Raw genomic sequence first — 20,414 nt, 5'->3', positions numbered from 1 at the left:
ACTTTGCTGAAGTTTCTTATCAGCTTAAGGAGATTTTGGGCTGAGACGATGGGGTTTTCTAAATATACGATCATGTCATCTGCAAACAGGGACAATTTGACTTCCTCTTTTCCTAATTGAATACCCTTTATTTCTTTCTCTTGCCCGATTGCCTTGGCCAGAACTTCCAACACCATGTTGAATAGGAGTGGTGAGAGAGGGCATCCCTATCTTGTGCCAGTTTTCAAAGGGAATACTTCCAGTTTTTGCCCATTCAGTATGATACTGGCTGTGGGTTGTCATAAATAGCTCTTATTATTTTGAGATACGTTCCATCCATACCGAATTTATTGAGAGTTTTTAGCATGAAAGGCTGTTGAATTTTGTTGAAGGCCTTTTCTGCATCTATTGAGATAATCATGTGGTTTTTGTCTTTGGTTCTGTTTATATGCTGGATTATGTTTATTGATTTGTGTATGTTGAACCAGCCTTGCATCCCAGGGATGAAGCCCACTTGATCATGGTGGATAAGCTTTTTGATGTGCTGCTGGATTCGCTTTGCCAGTATTTTTTTGAGGATTTTTGCATTGATGTTCAGCAGGGGTGTTTGTCTAAAATTCTCCTTTTTTGTTGTATCTCTGTCAGGCTTTGGTATCAGGATGATGTTGGCCTCATAAAATGAGTTAGGGAGGATTCCCTCTTTTTCTATTGATTGGAATAGTTTCAGAAGAAATGGTACCAGCTCCACTTTGTACCTCTGGTAGAATTCATCTGTAAATCCGTCTGGTCCTGGGCTTTTTTCAGTTCGTAGGCTATTAATTATTGCCCCAATTTCAGAGCCTGTTATTGATCTATTCAGGGATTCAACTTCTTCCTGGTTTAGTCTTGGGAGGGTGTATGTGTCCAGGAATTTGTGCATTTCTTCGAGATTTTCAGTGTATTTGCATGGAGGTATTTATGGTATTCTCTGATGGTAGTTTGTATTTCTGTAGGATCGGTGGTGATATCATTTTTTATTGCGTCTATTTGATTCTTCTCTCTTTTCTTCTTTATTAGTCTTGCTAGCGGTCTGTCAATTTTGTTGATCTTTTCAAAACAGCTCCTGGATTCATTGATTTCTGGAAGGGTTTTTTATGTCTCTGTCTCCTTTAGTTCTGCTCTAATCTTAGTTATTTCTTGCCTTCTGATAGCTTTTGAATGTGTATGTTCTTGCTTCTCTAGTTCTTTTAATTGTGATGTTAGGGTGTCAATTTTAGATCTTTCCTGCTTTCTCTTGTGGGCATTTAATCTATAAATTTCCCTCTACGTACTGCTTTAAATGTGTCCCAGAGATTCTGGTATGTTTTGTCTTTATTCTCATTGGTTTCAAAGAACATCTTTATTTCTGCCTTCATTTCGTTATGTACCCAGTAGTCATTCAGGAGCACGTTGTTCAGTTTCCATGTAGTTGAGTGGTTTTGAGTGAGTTTCTTAATCCTGGATTCTAGTTTGGTTGCACTGTGGTCTGAGAGACAGTTTGTTATAATTTCTGTTCTTTTGCATTTGCTGAGGAGTGCTTTACTTCCAACTATGTGGTCAATTTTGGAATAAGTGTGATGTGGTGCTGAGAAGTATGTATATTCTGTTGATTTGGAGTGGAGAGTTCTGTAGATGTCTATTAGGTCTGTTTGGTGCAGAGCTGAGTCCAAGTCCTGGATATCCTTGTTAACTTTCTGTCTCATTAATCTGTCTAATGTTGACAGTGGGGTGTTAAAGTCTCCCATTATTATTGTGTGGGATTCTGAGTCTCTTTGTAGGTCTCTAAGGGATTGCTTTATGAATCTGGGTGCTCCTGTATTGGATGCATGTATATTTAGGATAGTTAGCTCTTCTTGTTGAATTGATCCCTTTACCTTTATGTCATGGCCTTCTTTGTCTCTTTTGATCTTTGTTGGTTTAAAGTCTGTTTTATCAGAGACTAGGATTGCAACCCCTGCTTTTTTTTTTTGTTTTCCATTAGCTTGGTAGATCTTCCTCCATCCCTTTATTTTGGGCTTACGTGTGTCTCTGTATGTGAGCTGGGTCTTGACTCTTTATCCAATTTGCCAGTCTGTGTCTTTGAATTGGAGCATTTAGCCTATTTACATTTAAGGTTAATATTGTTTTGTGTGAATTTGATCCTCTCGTTACGATGTTAGCTGGTTATTTTGCTCATTAGTTGATACAGTTTTTTCTAGCATCGATGGTCTTTACAATTTGGCATGTTTTTGCCATGGCTGGTACCGGTTGTTCCTTTCCATGTTTAGTGCTTCCTTCAGGAGCTCTTATAAGGCAGGCCTGGTGGTGACAAAATCTCTCAGCATTTGTTTGTCTGTAAAGGATTTTATTTCTCCTTCACTTATGAAGCCTAGTTTGGCTGGATATGAAATTCTGGGTTGAAAAATCTTTTCTTTAAGAATGTTGAATATTGGCCTCCACTCTCTTCTGGCTTGGAGAGTTTCTTCCGAGAGATGTGCTGTCAGTCTGGTGGGCTTCCATTTCTGGGTAACCTGACCTTTCTCTCTGGCTGCCTTTAACATTTTTTCCTTCATTTCAACTTGGGTGGATCTGACAATTATGTGTCTTGGAGTTGCTCTTCTCAAGGAGTATCTTTGCGGTGTTCTCTGTATTTCCTGAATTTGAATGTTGGCCTGCCTTGCTAGGTTAGGGAAGTTCTCCTGGATAATATCCTGCAGAGTGTTTTCCAACTTGGTTTCATTCTCCCTGTTACTTTCAGGTACACCAATCAGACGTAGATTTGGTCTTTTCTCATAGTCCCATATTTCTTGGAGGCTTTATTCATTTCTTTTTACTCTTTTTTCTCTAAACTTCTCTTCTCACTTCATTTCATTCATTTGATCTTCAATCACTGATACCCTTTCTTCCACTTAATCAAATCAGCTACTGAAGCTCATGCATGTGTCACATAGTTCTTGTGCCATGGTTTCCAGCTCCATCAAGTCATTTAAGGTGTTCTGTACAGTGTTCATTCTAGTTAGCCATTCGTCTAATCTTTTCTCAAGGTTTTTAGCTTCTTTGCAATGAATTCAAACATCCTTCTTTACCTCGGGGAAGTTTGTTGTTACTGATCGTCTGAAGCCTTCTTCTGTCAGCTCGTCAAAGTCATTCTCTGTCCAGCTTTGTTCCATTGCTGGTCAGGAGCTGCATTCCTTTGGAGGAGAAGAGACGTTCTGATTTTTAGAATTTTCAGCTTTTCTGCTCTGGTTTCTCCCCATCTTTGGGGTTTTATCTACCTTTGGTCTTTGATCATGGTGACGTACAGGCGGAATTTTGGTGTGGATGTCCTTTCTGTTTGTTAGTTTTCCTTCCAACAGTCAGGACCCTCAGCTGCAGGTTTTTGGAGTTTGCTGGAGGTCTACTCCAGACCCTGTTTGCCTGGGTATCCCAGTAGAGTCAGCAGAATAGCAAATATTGCAGAATGGTAACTGTTGCTGCCTGATCCTTCCTCTGGAACCTTCGTCTCAGGGGGCACCCGGATGTATGAGGTGTCAGTCGGCCCTTACTGGGAGGTATTTCCCAGTTAGGCTACTCAGAGGTCAGGGACCCACTTGAGGAGGCAGTCTGTCCATTCTCAGATCTCAAACTCTGTGCTGGGAGAACCAGTACTCTCTTTAATGCTGTCAGACAGGGACGTTTAAGTCTGCAGAAGTTTCTGCTACCTTTTGTTTAGCTATGCCCTGCCCCAAGAGGTGGAGTGTACAGAGGCAGGTTGGCCTCCTTGAGCTGCAGTGGGCTCCACCCAGTTCAAGCTTCCTGGCTGCTTTGGTTTTTTTCAAGCCTCAGCAGTAGCGGACACTCCTCCCCCAGCCTCACTGCCACCTTGCAGTTTGATCTCAGACTGCTGTGCTAGCAGTGAGTGAGGCTCCGTGGGCATGGGACCCTCTGAGCCAGGCACAGGATATAATCTCCTGGTGAGCCGTTTGCTAAGACTTGGAAAAGCACAGTATTAGGGTGGGAGTGTCCTGATTTTCCAGGTACTGTCTGTCACAGCTTCCCTTTGCTAGGAAAGGGAATTCCCTGACCCCTTGTGCTTCCTGGGTAAGATGATGCCCCGCCCTCCTCCGTGGGCTGCACCCACTGTCTGACAAGCCCCAGTGAGATGAATCTGGTACCTCGGTTGGAAATGCAGAAATCACCTGTCTTCCGCATCACTGACGCTGGGAGCTGCAGACTGGAGCTGTTCCTATTTGGCCATCTTGGAACCTCCAATCAAAACATTTCTTTTAAATTATCTTCTGGAACTTTTATAGTTTCATTTTTTGAAATGTTGAAGTCTTGATCTGTCTGTTATTTATACTGAAAGTATGGACCCAACGTTATTCCCCACTGCAATGAGACTTCACTCTTAAACCATATACTAAGATTATGAACTTGGCATTATTCCAGACTTTCTATTCTCCTCTGTTCATCTAACTATTTATGTGCCAGTTTTAATCGTTGTCTTTTTTTTTTTTTTTTTTTTTTTTTTTGAGACAGGGTCTCGCTCTGTTTGCAAATCTCTGTCAGTTGTGCAGTGGCGTGATCATAGCTCATTGCAGACTTGAACTCCTGGGCTCAAGGGATCCTCTTGCCTGAGCCTTTCAAGTAGCTAATTCTACAGGGACATGCCACCACACCCAGCTTTTTTTCTCCCCCACCCCCGCTAGAGACAAAGTCTTGCGGAGTTGCTCAGGCTTGTCTCAAACTCCTGGCCTCAAGTCGTCCTGCCTTGGCTTCCCGAAGTGTTAAGATTATAGGCATGAGCCACTGCACCCAGCTTAATCATTGAGTGTTTCTTGTGTTTTAACATGAGTCAGTTTAAAGCAATGTGTGTTTAAACAAATGTGAATAAAAATGTACTTGGTCTATAATCTTCTTACACATACTACATGGAATACAAGTAATTGAAAAGACAAGAATCTCCTTGCTTGGCAACAGAAATAAGAGGTGTGAGAGTAGTCAAAGCATCAATTATGAAGCACTAAAAGAAGCAACAGGGAGCTAACTGTATGGTTGAAAACTATTAAGGTTCAGGAAGGCAGTGTGGATAGTTTCCCTAAAACTTATTTGTATAATGTTAATGCATCATTCATTCTTTCGTTTGTTTAGAAAGTATTTATTCACTATATTGTACCCTTTTTGATACTATTGATGATTTCAGTAGTTTTTAAAGATGAAATTGCTTCTTGAAAGACGAGTCCATATAGAAGATAAACACCACCATCCCACCCAACTCCCCACTCCCCCCAACCCAGCAAATAAGAAAAGGTGGGATGCCTGTAATCCCAGCACTTTGGGGGCTGAGGTGGGCAGATTACTTGAGGTCAGGAGTTTGAGATCAGCCTGGCCAACACGGTGAAACTCCATCTCTACTAAAAATATGAAAATTTACCAGGCATGGTGTGGCACATGCCTGTAATTCCAACTACTCAGGAGGCCTAGGCAGGAGAATTGCTTGAACCTGGGAGGTGGAGGTTGCAGTGAGCACAGTTGTACCACTGCAGCCTGGGCCACAGAGTGAGTGAGACTTCATTTAAAAAAATAAAAAATAAGAGACAAGTGTTATTTGAAAAAAAAATATCAAATATTTAAATCTTTGGTTTTTTTGGTTTTCTTTTGAGGTGGAATTTTGCTCTTGTTGCCCAGGCTGGAGTGCAATGGTGCAATGTTGGCTCACCACAACCTCCGCCTCACGGGTTCAAGTGATTCTCCTGCCTCAGCCTCCCGAGTAGTTGAGATTACAGACATGTGCCACCACGTCTGGCTAATTTTGTGTTTTTAGTAGAGATGGGGTTTCTCCATGTTGGTCAGGCTAGTCTCGAACTCCTGACCTGAGGTGATCTGCCCGCTTTGGCCTCTCAAAGTGCTGGGATTACAGGCCTTTTTTTTTAAATCTTAAAAAGCAAAGCACAGTATCTGGCATTGTTGGCGCTCAGTATCTGAGCAAATGAAAGAATTACATTTTCACTTTTTCCCCCCACTGTATTAATGATCTTTTGAGTAGTTTATAACATATAACAATTATAATTCTAGGAATTTATGTATCATCCAGACCTGAGATACTCAGCGTGTTATTGTTGGACTCAATATAATAATGGTGAATAATTAGTATTTCAGCAACCTAATGGAAATAATACAGTTATTCTTAGTAGATTGCTTTGCTTTGGGTTAGAATTTTATTTGAATTCAGACCTCAAGATATTCTGAATCTCAGGTTGGCAGTCTTGGAAAAATGATTTATTATTACTTAATAAATGCAGTCTGTCTGAAAGACAGATCCTTTAAGCATGGTATGCATAGAAGAAAAACAACATAAGGAGTCCTAAGTGTGAAAAGGTTGGAGAATGTCCAGCCTCATGTTTTATATACAGTAAAATTGAGACTCAGTTGTTTTTATAATAGGTCTAAAGACACTCTTATTTAAAGGTAGTGAAGACTTGAACTCATGTCTTCTGACTCCAGGGTCTCTGCAGTTGCCACTAGACAGCACCTTTATTTCTAGATATATCATTTGCTGATAATTAAAGGAAAAAAAGAGAATAGTGTTTTTAAGAAATTCCACTAAAATTAAGTATGCATTATTTTGAAAGAATGTTTTATATGTCATGTACCAGGATTTTTTATAAAACATTTAAGATGTTTTATTACATGGAAAATGTTCAAACTATTGTTTCAGATACCAGATTGATATTTGGGTGGATCATGTAAAAACACTAAATGGCTGAGAAACTGTGAAATGTTTGTTTTAACTATTATTACATCAGTGACACAGCCATCTACATTACTTGATTTTTCTTAAGATTTAAAAACTTTAGTAATAGTCAAATTTAAAAAACACTCAACAGGCTTTTTGGGTGATGTTATTCAAGTGTGTTCTTTTATTCCAAGCTTTCTGGTTCGTGTTAAGATGATTCATAGATTATTAGAGCTGAAAGAGATTTTCAAGTTCCTTAAGACTAATTCATTTTACAAATGAAGAAAACGTGATAAGGAGAATATCTGCTGCCTCAACTGAAACCCAGTTAGCTGGGCTCTAGTCTGCTGCATTTACCAATGCACTATTGTTGTTTTTACTTTATTACATTTTGTGTTAATACAGAACATTAGACTTCTTTTTTTGCTTTACCATTAAAAAAAATTAATTGCAATAAGTTCTTTCTTAACATCATTGATAGGTTCTTAGAAACCACTACTTTAAGTGAAATGACATATAACAAATCAGTTTTACCATAGGTTGATTGATATAAACAAGAGTTAAGTTCTTATAACATATTTGTGATTAGAGAAATATCACCAAACTTCTCAATAAAGACCCAAATTGCAGTATTAAACATTGAAATAAATAATGAGCTTACACTTACAATTAAGAAAGTTTCATAAAAACAAGATAATTGTTTACTCAATGTGAGTGACGGCAGTCATAGTGGTGGTGGGTTAAATCGAAGAATAAATGTTTGCAAAGTGAAAGTTGTAAGGAGTACTTCCTACCACCACACAATTCAAAAACAAACAATAACAAATATAGTGGGCTCACTGAACTCTTTCGTACTGCGTTGTTTATTGTTGTGCATTTGTATGATGTATTCGTCTGTTCTCGCAGTGCTATAAAGACATACCTGAGACTGAGTAATTTATACAGAAAAGGGGTTTAATTGGCTAATGGTTCTGCAGGCTGTTCAGGATTTTGCTTCTGGGAAGGCCTCAGGAAGCTTACAATTGTGGCAGATGCCAAAAGGGAAGCAAGCACATATTCACATGGCCAGCAGGAGAGAGAGAGCAAGAGGTGCTACACACTTTCAAACAGGCAGATCTTGTGAAAACTCTATCAGGAGAACAGCAAGGGGGAAGTCCGCCCCCATGATTCAGTCACCTCCCACCAGGCCCCTCCTCCAACACTGGGAATTCCAATTCCACATGAGATTTGGGTACAGACACAAACCAAACCCTATTATATGATTATCATGCATTTTACAGATTTTAATTTTACATTAATTTATATTCATTTAGTCATTCATTTTCTAACCCACTTATTCCAGTTCAGGATTGAGGTTGGTCAGAGCCTATTCTAGCAGCTTAGGGAGCAGAGGCAAGAACCAACTCTGGACAGGTGCCATTCCATACCAGGACACGTGTGCGTGCGTGCATGCATGTGCACGCGCACACACACACACATACACACACACACACGACACTCATACTGAGACAACTTAGACCTGCCAGTGAACCTAATGTGCATATGTTTTAAATGTGGGATGAAACTGGAGGACCTGGAGAAAACCTATGCAGATATGGGCAGAACATGAGAACTCCACATAAGACAGTGACCCCAGGTGGGATTTGATTTTTTTCTCATCAATATTATAACAAAATGGTGTTGAACAAAACAACATTATTTGAGGACCCACTGAGTATATTTTCTTTTTTTTAACTTTCTTTTTTTAAGTTCAGGGGTACACGTGCAGGTTTGTTATATATGTAAACTGTGTCATGGGGGCTTGTTATACAGATTATTTCATCAGCCAGGTATGAAGCCTAGTACCTGTTAGTCATTTTTCCTGATCCTCTACCTCTTTCCACCCTCCACCCTCTACCCTTCGATAGGCTCCAGTGTGTGGTGTTCCCCTCTATGTGTTCATGTGTTCTCATAATTTAGCTCCTATTTATAAGTGAGAACATGCAGTATTTGATTTTCTATTCCTGTGTTAGTTTGCTAAGGATAATGGCCTCCAGCTCCATCCATGTCCCTGCAAAGGATATGATCTCATTCTTTTTTGTGGCTGCATAGTATTCCATGCTGTTATGGTACCACATTTTCAACAAATGGTGCTGGGAAAACTAAATATCCCAGCTATTCAAAATATACTGGCTCTGTCAGCACTCCAAGTGAAGGAAGACAAAAATTAGTCCTTTGGGAAGCCCTTCAAAACCTAAAATGTTGGATGCACATTCTACTCATCTTTACCCCAAGGGAGAAGTTGTGATCTGGAATGCTGTCTCTTGGCACTAAGCTATGCTGACTTAGGGGGCTGCTGTGGGTAAAGTGAAATTGTTCTTAACATGTTTCAGTGTGGCCGTTCTTGGCTTTGTGCTCCTCTGGGGTACTGCAACTTCTTAACTGGATTCTGGAATTCTCAAAAAGGTATATTGGTTTGTATGTCATTGTTAAATCAATGTATGAGTGAGGAATAAGGGCTGGGACTTCCTGTTCTACCCTCTTGTTGGTGTCACCCAAGACTTCTTTTTTATTAAACTTTGTATTTTGATGGCCAGGCATGGTAGCTCATACTTGTAATCCCAATGCTTTGAGAGGTTGAAGTGAGAGACCAGGAGCTTAAGACCAGCCTGGGCAACATAGCAAGATCCTGTCTCTACGATAAATTAAAATATAATTAATAAAAATTTTATTTTGAGAAAATTGTAGATGCACATGCAGTTGTAAGAATTAATACAAAGAGATCCTGTGGACACTTTGCCTTGTTTATCTCTGGTAACATCTTGCAGAACTGTAGTACAATATCACAACTAAGGTATTATTATAAATATGATACAGAACAGTCCTGTCACCATAACAGTCCCTCATGTTGTGCTGTTATAGCCATACCATCTCCCCCACGCCCAACCCTGGATTGAGTGGAAATTCTGGTCCCCATATGGTCTCCACTGACACCATAGTGAGGTGACCTTGTTCCCACTAGTTCTGATTCTCCTTTATTCTCTCCTGACACCACTCCAGCACGGAGGGGAGTGGGGATCCTATTACTGCTAGGTGGGGATAGAAGTTTAGTGTCCCTACATGATCTCCACTGACACTACTCAGTTTTTTCTGACACTACCACATCAGGGAAGTTGGGGAGACTTGTTACAGCTTTGCAAGGGTGAAAGTCCCTCTCTGCCTTTGATACATAGATAAAAGTGGGAGAACAGGTTTTTTTGTGTGTATTTGGCTGGACTAAGGTGTGTTTTGTCTAAATTTTCTTCCTTGCTAGGCTGCTTCTTTCCTGGTTCTAAAAAGTGAATTTATTTTTACAAGAAAATTTAAAAATTGGATAAGTACTTAATATATATATTTTTTATTTAAAATATATAGTTTTTGAGATGGGATTTTGCTGTGTTGCCCAGGCTGGTCTTAAACTCCTGAGCTCAAGGAGCCCTCCTGCCTTAGCCTTCCAAAGTACTGATTGTAGGTGTGAGCCACTGCACCCTGCCCAGTACTTAATGTTTATACAGTTCCAGTTAGTTGTGTTTATTAACAGTATTGTGGAATCTTCCATAAGTTTCTGAATAATATATAGACTAATTTGTAGTAAATTGTTAAATCATAATTAGATCATGTAAGGAGAATCGTAAGAAAGTGTTTTGTGGGTTAAGTTCTTTCATCCTAAGGCTGTGCTTAAGTTTTTCTTTATGTGAACCTAATATTTGAAGTTACTTTCTTCCCACAAACAGAATTGTGAAAATGGCCAAGTGCATTATTTTTACATTTTTCCCAATGGGTGGTTTTACAATGAGAAAATCTCAATCAGTCTGTCTCTCTCTTTCTATCATTTTTAAAGAGACAATGTGTCCAAGCTGGAGTGCAGAGATGCCATTACAGCTCACTGCAGCCTTGAACTCCTCTGCTCAAGGGATCCTCCTGCCTCAGCCTCCTGAGTAGTTGGGACTACAGGTGCATGCCACCATGCCCAGCTAAAGTTTTAATTTTTTGTGGAGACAGCTCCTTATTGTATAGCCCAGGCTGGTTTTAAACTTGTGGCCTCAAGCGATCCTCCTGCCTTGGCCTCCCAAAGTGTTGGGATCACAGGTGTGAGCCACTGCACTGGCCTCCATCTTTCCTTTTACTATGAGAGGAGAGACTGAGGTTCATCAAGCCTAGAAAATAGGTCTGAAATGAAGAAATGAAGTTCAATATCTTGACAGTTTCTTGTCTCTATCATGGTGTTAGAATATTTCAAGAATCCAAATGCCCAGAACTTCTTAAATGTATAGTTACAAGAACAGTAGTTCTTGGTTTGTTATTTGTTTTACTACTGAAAGGTAGTTATACGTGTTGACTGTAGCCAGATGCCTGGATACTGGCCCCAACACCTGCCACTTACTGGCTGTGACTTTAAGCCAGTCATATTACCTGTGTTTCAGGGCCTTTAAGTGTAAAATGGGGATATGCATAGTCCCTACTTCTTGGGGGTCATTGTGAGGATTACTAAACTAATACATGCAAAGCATTTGGAACAAGCAGTAGGAATCCTGGCAGAGGAGTGTTGTGGTGCAGTGTTTGGAAGCTGTTGCGGTAGACATTTCAGTATGTGTTTCTTCCTGCTGAGAGATCAGGTCACTTGTGTCATATGTCAGACTTGTTTAATCCAATTTTTGGTGTTTTTCTGTCTTAGGGAAATCATAACTAATGGAGTTTTTCTGAGAAGAAACAACCAAGGGTGATCTTTATTTTACGAGCAACATTTTAACCCCACTTAAATAAACTAAAAATTGAAGATGACTCATTATCCTCACAAGCTGCTCTCAAACATCATTTTCACAGCAACTTTTTTGTCTTACTTGGTAGAAGTAGTCACAGTGTGTCTTTATTGAAAAGCTGAGCCTTGAAAAGAATTTCTACTAAATAAGCCAACCAAGTGAAATCTTCCTTATTATTAAGATGAGTGGTGAATGTGCTTCTGGGGAATTCCTGAACTCCCCAATCACTTCCATGCACCATACTGACTCTGAGTCATATACAATGTGCACTGCCCTTGTTGTGAAGTCAACCTATTTCAAACTATTTAGCGGCCCTTGTATCACTATTAATAACGCCTGTGCCAGACTGTTCTTTGATTTGCATGACTCATTTTGGGCTCCAGAATCTTCTTGTTAAAGAAAATTTCTGGCAAAAGTGTAAATTACTACATTTGTGTAAGGTTTAAAAAAAAAAAAGATGATTGATGAATTTATTCACCATACCCAGGTTCATATTCTTTGTTATCACATGCTTTTCATTTTCCTGTTTTAAAGAAAAAATAGCAGCCAGTCCTGAATTTGAAAACTCACTCACACTTTTATTTGACTAAGGTACAAGCTTTCCAAAGGCATTTCCCAGTTCATCATAAATTGATCTTTAAAACATTTTTGAAGAACCTTTATTGCTGTTGTTTCTGTTCATTTTTAGGGTTTTGAGGAATATGTATTATTTACTATTTTGTATTCCTCCTCCTTCCTCTCGGAGGTATGCTGGATGCTGTATCATGACCTGGGATTCTGCCTTTTTGGGGGCAAGACTGGACTATGTGCATTTTCCCTGTGGTACTGTGTTCACCAAAAGGCAAACATATTCCTGAAAAGTTCTTTGTCGGTAATTTTATTAATAAACATTCACCAAATTAAGAACCCTTCACATACATCATTATGTTAAATGTAGCAAAAAAAAAAAAAAAGATCAATAAAATGCACAAATTAACAAAATCAGTGCTTCTGTTCAACTTTAAGGGTAAGAACAAGGTTAATTTCACCACTGTTCAGGTTATGCTTTTTGAGCACATTAAAATGCATCATTTTGGCCGGGTGTGGTGACTCACGCCTGTAATCCCAACACTTTGGGAAGCCAAGGCGGTTGGATCATGAGGTCAGGAGATTGAGAACATCCTGGCTAACACGGTGAAACCTCGTCTCTACTAAAAATATAAAAAACTGGCCAGGTGTGGTGGCGCACGCCTGTAATCCCAGCTACTCAGGAGGCTGAGGCAGGAGAATAGTGTGAACCTGGGAGGCGGAGCTTGCAGTGAGCCAAGATCGCACCACTGCACTCCAGCCTGGGCAACAGAGCAAGACTCCATCTCAAAAAAAAAAAAAAAAATTCTGTTCAGTAATGACTGTTTTTTTAGTGTCTCTTTTTCGTTTCCAAGGTGATTCTGAAACTGATCTTAAGAAGAAACCTCTAACAAATTATTTACCTAGTTTTTTATTGTTTTCATTGTTTTGCTCTTAGCCAACATTTTCTCTTTTTAGTTGTCCACAAGAGTTTATTTTAAATTTTGCGTTGTTGATTTTTGACTTCATAAGTACTGTATATTTGGCTTAAAAATTAGGCAGAACTAAGGGTCTGAGGGTCTCAGCTGGAAGACCAGATTGGCAGTGAGCTGTATGTAAAAGAAGAGGTGGAGTCACATACAAATACTACCTGTTCCATTTGATCCCAACAACAGGGCAGCAGGAAGGGGGACTTCTGTAGCTCACATCAGTCTAGGAGCTAAAGATCATGCCAAGGATGCATTCCACCTGTCCCTGACCTTCAGGGACATGACCATGGTGGTCCAGTAGGCTCCCTTGGGTCACATGTACTCTTACCTAATACGTGGCCTCAGGCTACCGTGGGAGAGAACAAGGTCCCAGCTATGAGGCCCACGCTGCCATCAGGATCTCCCTTGCTTTCATGTAGCTAAAAGTCAAGCACCCAGAGCCTGGGGAGCCAGGGCCTATGCATTAGGCAAAGGCTGTGAGCAAAGTTGTCAAGGAGCAGGCATTGCCAGTGCCAGCCCTGCTTATCCTCAGGGCTATATCTAGGACTGGTGCTGCCGCCAGTCCTTCCCACTTTGGTGTCCCCAGCACTGCGCTGTTCCGGGATCTCTATATTGAGGGAGAGGCCCAGAGCAGCATAAAACGGTGCTTTCAAAAAAACTTTTAAAAGTGTAATAATGGTAGGCTCACAAGAAGTTGTAAGAATGGTACAAAGAGGTTGCATGTACCCGTCACTCAGCTTCTTCCAGTGGCGATGTCTTATATAACAATAGTACATTTTCAAAACCAGGAAATTGTCATAATACAATGAACTAGACTACAGACCTTACTTGGAGCCTACCAGTTCTCATATAAATGATTTTTAAAAATCACTAAAGACGGATAATCATGCTATTGTTCATGCTTTTCTCACATTAACAGTTTTGAACCAGAAGCCCCTGCTTCTAGTTCTTAAGAATTTTTAATTATAATTTTTTATTGTGAAAACCTCACTGTAGCAAAGTGAACCTGAGTATTATTGGATAGTCGGGTATTTATAAACAAATTTATAGTCCAACATTATTGAGGCATAAATTCAAGCTGGCAATGGAAACAAAGATTTTTTTTTTTCAAAGCTTTGCTGTGAAAAATGAAAAGAAATTATTTTATTGTGAAATAGCTATGCCTATTCCAAGGACTTTGAGAGAAACTAGGAGTTCCAGTGGAGTGGCATTAACCATTTGGATCAGTGGCATTATCTTTCTTGCTGCATTGGCTTGCCGTGTTTTAATACCTCTGATACCACTTGCTACTCATAAACATTTATCTTCTTCAGCATCTCTGAAAGAGTTACGACATCAGTGATCATTGAAAGGCAAGGTTCTCAAGTTCGCTTATAAAACCTTTTAAGAGTTCTCCAATTTAGAACTCCCTCTTCAACTCTTCCGTAAGAACTGGAGCTCCATAAAGATGCTCCAGGAAGATTTGTATGCCAGAGGATTCACATACCCATCTGAAAGAAGCACAGATCTACTGAGCAAAAACTTGTCAAGTGGGCATTTCTTATAAGATATCACAGTCCCTGGCAACTTTAGACCTTTAAAATCATGTATAAACTCCATATACTTCAGTGAGATTTTGGTGAGCTTATCTCTGGAACATCTAGGGACAACCATCATGACATGGGTCATCCTTGGAGCCAATCTGGGCAAACCCCAGGCATTTACTTACTGGATTAAGCCTTAGGGGTTTGGAGCTGGTGGGATGTTGCATTTAGTTTCCTACCTGTTCTTTTAGGAGGCTATTTAATGTAATGGTTAAGTATTCATACTCTAGAGTCAGACTGCCTGGAGTCAAATTCTAGCATTGCTGCTTATTATCCGTGTGACCTTGGTAGAGTTTCATATCTTCTCCATGCTTCAGTATTTTTCATCTCTAAGGAAAATAATCATGCCCATTTCATATGGTTGTTATGGGAATTAAATGAGAAGTAAGGTACTAGAACAGTGCCCATGTTGTATCTGCATTGTAGCTGTGTACTGTGGTTATAGACTGTACCAAGATGGGAGCATCAAAGGCAAAATCAGGGACAAAAGATGGATAATGGCAGAATGGGTTCAGGACCTCTCCAGATAAAGGGTGAATGAATATAATGGATATTACAAGCCTGAGCGAGGGAAGTGTAGTGGTTGAAGTCCATGAGCAAAATTGAGGTCAGAGAAGGCACAGACCTAAAGTAGTTACATGAGAAAAAGTTTATCCTGAGCAGTAACCAAACAAAAATAAATTAACAATGAATTATTGTAGAGTGGCAGTGATTATTTAGAGTAACTGAAACCCGTCCTGGGAGAAGTGTGGGAAAACAATCACATCCTACTAATAGAAGTATGAATTGGGGTAGTTTTTTGGGAGAAACCTAATTGGCAAAATAAATTTAAGGTCCTTAAATATGCATACCCTAAATTACTCTTTGATTCTACTTTTAGATCTTTATACTATTGTAAAGCAACTTAAATTTACAACAGGAAGATCCTAAGTGAATTATGACCCATGCAAATACTGTTACTGATGTTCAAGTTAAAAGTCATTCAGTTCTTGACCACATAAATCTGTGTCTTTATGCTGTTTCTATGACTAGTCTGTTAGTTGAACAGAAACTAGTCTTTCAACTAGTAGAAAGACTAGTTGTAGAAAGTAATCTTTATATGTGAAGAAAAGTCGACTCAGGCTTTACTGTAGAATAAGAGAGCCTGAACTCCACGTTCTTATGCTGTGAGGTAATGCCTCTCTAGAGTGTGGAGAGCATTTTTGTTGCTTTATAATATTGCTATTGGCAAACCCATTAGTCCTGTATAATAACAATACTGAAGTAATGCTGTTAAGTTTCTTGATTTTTTTAAAATTGAGTATAGAAGTTAGAGTTGTAACATTTAAGTTATTCTTTAAAATATATATAATGTTTATGCAGATAGTAAAAAACAAAAATCAGTAATATGACACTCCATTTATCAAATTGGCAAATTTTATTTACAACTTTATTGAGGTATAATTGAAGTATAATAAACTGCACATAATGTCTACAGTTTAATCAGTCTTGACATTTTCATCTCCCCAAAAGATTTCTCATGCCCTTTTGCAATCTATCACTCCCACCAGCTCTACTCCCCAGACAATCACTGACCTGCTTTCTGTTACTGTTGATAAATGGCAATTTTTTTTTTTTTTTTTTTTTTTTGAGGCGGAGTTGCCTGGGCTGGAGTGCAGTAGTGCGATCTTGGCTCACTGCAACCTCCGCCTCGGACTTCAAGCGATTCTCCAGCCTAAGCCTCCAAAGTAGCTGGAATTACAGGCGCCCGCAACTATGTCCAGCTAATTTTTTGTATTTTTAGTAGAGACGGGGTTTCACCATGTTGACCAGGCTGGTCTCAAACTCCTGACCTTGTGATTCGCCAGCTTTGGCCTCCCAAAGTGCTGGGATTACAGGCATGAACCACAGTGCCCTGCCTTAAGATTTTTTAATAGTAATTTCCAATATCAAAATAGGAAACAAGGTACTTTCATGTGTCTCTGTGAGAGTCTGATATTGGTACAACTTCTTTGGAGGGCAATTTGTTAGTGTCAGAAACCCTAAAATATCCTTTCAGCTAGCAATTCCGCTTCTAACTTGAGGAAATAAATGTTCATGTGAATAAGAATTGAGTTATAAGAATGTTCATCACTGTGTGTATAATTGCAAAAAACTGGACATAAATTAGATGTCCGATGATATGGAATTGTTTAAAGAAACAGTTCCCTGTAATCCCAGCACTTTGGGAGGTAGAGGCAGGCAGATCACGAGGTCAGGAGATCAAGACCATCCTGGCTAACACAGTGAAACCCTGTCTCTACTAAAAATACAAAAAATTAGCCGGGCGTGGTTCAGGCGCCTGTAGTCCCAGCTACTCAGGAGGCTGAGGCAGGAGAATGGCCTGAACCCGGGAGGCGGAGCTTGCAGTGAGCCAGGATCGCGCCACTGCACTCCAGCCTGGGCGACAGAGGGAGACTCTGTCTCAAAAAACAAACAAACAAACAAACAAAACAACAGAAACAGTTCATATAATGAAATTTTATACTTTTAGTATTAGCAGTAGAAATACATTGTTTTATAAACAATGACAGGATCATATGGTATTCCTATGTATTTAAGTTGTTTTTTCAAGTAAACAACAGCTAAAAAGTGCATAGATAAAACAGGATTAAAAACATATTTTTAAAGCAAAATGTTGAAATTAATGTCCTCTGGCTGATGAGATTTATCTTAATTTTTTCCTGCATAATGTTTTCTTGTAAAAAAAATACTGAATTTTTTTCCCCATTATAAAAAAACTAACACATATTAATGTAGAGAATTTGAAAGCTAACATAAAGGAATAAAGAAAATACATAAAATAGAAGTGATATACAGTCATTCCTTGATATCCATGAAGACCTTGATATCCATGAAGAATTGGTTTCAGGACACCTTATAGATACCCAAATCCACAGATGCTCAAGTTCCTGATAGAAAATGGCATCATATTTGCATATAACCTATGCACATATTCCAGTATACTTTAAATCTTCTCTAGAGTATACAACATCAAATATGATGTAAATGCTATGTAAATAGGTATTATATTGTATTAGTTTTTGAATTTGTATTGTTTTTTATTGTTGCATTGTTATTTTTTATTGTGTGTGGGGTTTTCTATTGCTGTTTTTGTTGTTGTTATTGTTTCTCTTTGCAAATATTTTCTATTCACAGTTGGTTGAATCCAGGGATATGGGACTTATGCATGCAGAGGGCTGTCTGTATTATTTTAAGCTATTTAAAGGTTTTTTAAAAAAACTTACAAAACTCTTTTATACTTAATGGCATCAGGATAAAGTTCCCTGTACCTTGGCCCCTGCGTGCCCCCACCTGCATTTGCAATTCTGACTCTCTGTATGCTCTTGTGATAAGGCATGGCCTGAGGTTTCCTAGAACACGAACTCTCCAGGTCTCTGCCCTTGCTCCTGCTGGCCATCTGTTATCAGTCCTCTTCCTTCTTGGCTGTATTCTCCTCATCCTTTGAAATTCACTGTCATCATCATCTCCAGCAAGCCTTCCCTGAGCTTTTAGCACTTCTCCTTTCCCATTCCCACTGCTCTCTCCACCCATGTCTAGTGAGACCCCTATCACATTGTATTATCCATTTTCATTCCGCCCCTGATAGACTGAGCATGACTTGAGGTCTGGACAGTATTGGTTGGTAGGATGCCTGAAGCTTAACTAGCACATTAGCAGTTGGAGCTCAACTAAGAGGGTATGTGCATGTGTGTAATCGAACGATAGAAATAAAGATGTGTTGGAATCAGACAGCCTGGAGTATTGGATATATCTGTGTGACCGGAGCATGGGATCTTCATGAAATATTTAGTAGACAAAGATAGAGAGATAAGTAGGAGAGAGATTATTAAGGGCTTCCTAGGTTATCCTAAGGAGTTTGGGTTCTCTAGTGTAACTGATAAACTGGTGGAAGACCTTTAAGTAAGAGAATGTTCTAGCCTTGGCAAGATGGTAGAATAGGAGGCCCTGGAACACAGCAATTCAATAATAATTTATAGATAGATTTTCTTTATGAGAAATCCAGAAACCAGTTAAGAGGCTCCTGTATGCCAGGTGAGCATGAAACCAGCCAGATCTTAATTAGCAGGGAAATTCAAGATACCGTCATGCCATAATCCCTACCCACAGTGCAGTGCCATACAATCAAGACAACTACCCCCCACCCCCAGCTCCCAGCTTCTTTCTGCCTGGAAGGGGAAAGATGTATACTATGCATCCAATGCCTTAGCTTTTCTGGGGCTACCCAGAAGACTGGCTTCTGTCTGGCAAGTCTCAGAGTGCTGACAGGACATGGCATGTTTTAGCAACCCCGGGGCCAATGAAGACAGAGATGGCTGGTGGTGGTGGTCACTATCCCCTGCTCAGCCCAGCACAAAGCTAATAGTTGAAAAGCTCCAGCTTTCAACTTTTTCCTGGAGAGTCAAAGAGGTGTGCCATGTATCCAATGACCCAACTTACCTGGGAGTTGCCTGAAGAATTGGCTTCAGTCTTGCTTGTCTCAGAGCTCTTATGGAACTGAGACAAGCAAGGGACTGATGCTTGGGGACTGCCAAGAACAAAAAAAATGGATTACACTAGCATAAAAGTTTGAGAGGCCTCCAGAATCTCTGTCCAGGCTGATTGGTTAGCATCTTCTCCAGTATGAGGCCAGTTTATGAATCCTAGGGGAAGTGGTTGTCTTATGTAGTGTGCAGACACGAACACAGAGAATCACGGAAAAGTGAAGAAACAGGAAAACATTTTCTAAATAAAGGAATGAGATAGATCTCAAGAAACTGACCCTAGTGAAATGGAGATACGTGATTTACCTGACAGAGAATTCAAAGTAATCCTTATAAACATTCCCACTGAGGTCTGGTGAACAATGCATGAAAAAAAGTGAGAATTTCAACAAAAAGAAAACTTTTAAAGGTACCAAGCAGAAAGCATGGAGCTAAAAAATACAATAAATTGAAAAACTTACCAGAGGGATCCAATAGCAGACAATGTCAAGCAGAAGAAAAGATCATCAATCTCAAAGACAGGTCACTGGAAATGACTCAGTCAGAGGAGAGTTGGGCTAGCCTCCAGCATTTCCCAAAGGGTTAGCTGTTTTATTCATGCTATGTCAAAGGCTTGGACATAAAGTAAACTTGGAATCCTGGGTTAAACCAAGTTGAATAGATTTTTGTTCTTTGAAGTTTCTGATTCTTCACTATGCTAATGTGTATTTTTAATTTCGCAGAAGGTATTTGTATTATGTAATTTGCATTATTTTCAATTTTTATTTATCATGGAACCATTTTCTTTGGGGACTATGTTATAGAACACATTTTGGGAAATGGACACTGAGAATACTAGCAGCAGAGAAACACTGAAAGCTTGAATCAGAAGGTTAGCATCAGGAGAGGAAGGGGCAAGAACAGGGAATTAAGTTGTGTCTCTCAGAGCACATCTCTGTGAGTGGTGACTTACCAATAATTTTAAAAGATAATATCATTTGAAAATTATTGATATCTGATCAAAAGACATTAGAATAAGCAGGTTGAAATGTGGTTTGAAACTTCTCTGAGACAAATGATAGTCAAAGGAAAGTGCTTCTCTAGTATGGTTTGAGCTCCATCAGCTGATGACACAGCCCCCACTCCTCTTGATGGACAGAGGACAGAACCTGTCCATGGCCTGGCTTGAATTAATGCACTAGATAATCCCTACAATGGTCAAATTCTTGAGATGTTTGAGCAACATGATAACTACTTGCTTGTGAGTAAATCAGAGATGGTTGCCAGGAGTCTAGGTCGGGTCATGAGCAGCCACATGGTGGTAT

At 39.5% G+C, this 20,414-nt stretch overlaps 1 protein-coding gene across 12 annotated transcripts in view; it reads left to right on the top strand.

Moving 5' to 3' along the window:
• The window catches only part of STAU2 (staufen double-stranded RNA binding protein 2), a 333,041-nt gene that overhangs the window by 181,769 nt on the left and 130,858 nt on the right, over positions 1–20,414 (top strand). The gene's annotated exons all lie outside the window — the stretch shown is intronic.

This window comes from Papio anubis, chromosome 8 (genome assembly GCF_008728515.1).
Source record: "Papio anubis isolate 15944 chromosome 8, Panubis1.0, whole genome shotgun sequence".
NCBI classification, from domain to species: domain Eukaryota; kingdom Metazoa; phylum Chordata; class Mammalia; order Primates; family Cercopithecidae; genus Papio; species Papio anubis.
This window is presented reverse-complemented; position numbering and strand designations above follow the sequence as displayed.